The following is a 1,497-nucleotide window of genomic DNA, read 5'->3' on the forward strand; positions in this document are numbered from 1 at the left end:
AAAAAATGGAGTACAGATCTAAACAGAGAACTCCCAGGAGAGGAATATAAAATAACTGAAAGACACTTAAGGAAATGGTCAACATCCTTTAGCATCAGAGAAATGCAAATCCAAACAAGTTTGAGATTCCATCTTACACCTTTAAGAATGGCCAAGATCAAAAACACTGATGACAACTTAAACTGGAGAGGTTGTGGGGTAAAGGGAGCACTGCTACATCGCTGGTGGAAGTGCAAGCTGGTACAGTAATTTTGGATATCAGTATGATGATTTCTCAGAAAATTAGGAAACCATCTTCCTCAAGACCACTTTTGAGTATATATCCAAAGAATTCTTAATCATGCCACAAGGACATATTTTCAATTATGTTCAAAGCAGCATTGTTTGTCATAGCAGAACCCGGAAACAACCTCAATGCCCCTCGATTGAAGAATAGATATGGAAAATATGGTACATTACACAATGGAGTACTATAAGCAGAATAAAATTAATGTCACCATGATATTTGCAGGAAAATGGATGGAGCTAGAAAACTGATGTGGGATTCCCCTTTGTATTCTATGAATACCATTGGCTAATAAAGAGGCAGTCTTGGGCCTAAGCAGGAAAAAGAGATAGGTGGGGAAAACTAAACTGAATGCTGGAAGAAGGAAGTGCAGAACCAGAGAGAAGCCATGAAGACCTGCCAAAGCCAGAAAGAATTTTAGTCGGTAAGCCACAACCAAGTGGTAATACACAGATTGATAGAAATGTGTTAAATTAATATGTAAAAGTCAGCCAATAAGAAGCTAGATATAATGGGCCAAGCAATGATTTAATGAATACAGTTTTTGTGTTGTTATTTCAGTTCTGGGCAGCTGGGATGAACAAGCAGCCTTTTTAAACGAAACATCATTTTCAGTGAAGTAACCCAGAGCCAGAAGGAAAGTTATTATATTATTCACTCATAAGTAGTTTCTAAACATAAAGCAAAGAAAACCAGCCTATAAATCACAATCCCAGAGAACCTAGACAACAGTGAGGATCTTAAGAGAGACATACATGAATCTAATCTACATGGGAAGTAGAAAAAGACAAGATCTTCTGAGTAAAATGGGAGCATGGGGACCATGGGAGAGGGTTGAATGGGAAGGGAGAGGCAGTGAGGGGAGCAGATAAAAATGTAGAGCTCAATAAAAAATCAATAAAATTTAATAAAAAGTACAATTGAAATGTCACTATATTTCCCCTCTTTATTTAACACAAATGCTATTACTAATATAAGAAAACTGTATACAATAAGTAAAATGGCTATATGCAATATATACAGGCAATAAATACATCAATCATGTCTCCATTTGTATTTCAAAAATTTAGAGAATATATTTTATATCTATTCTATATTAGTGAGTTCAAAATCTTATACCTAATTTACTTTATATCATTATTTTCTTCCTGTGTCTGGTAAACTGTAAATAAATCTATCTAATCTTCAACTCCCTCAGAGACCCATGAAGG

The sequence above is a fragment of the Microtus ochrogaster genome, chromosome 1, assembly GCF_000317375.1.
Source record: "Microtus ochrogaster isolate Prairie Vole_2 chromosome 1, MicOch1.0, whole genome shotgun sequence".
NCBI lineage: Eukaryota > Metazoa > Chordata > Mammalia > Rodentia > Cricetidae > Microtus > Microtus ochrogaster.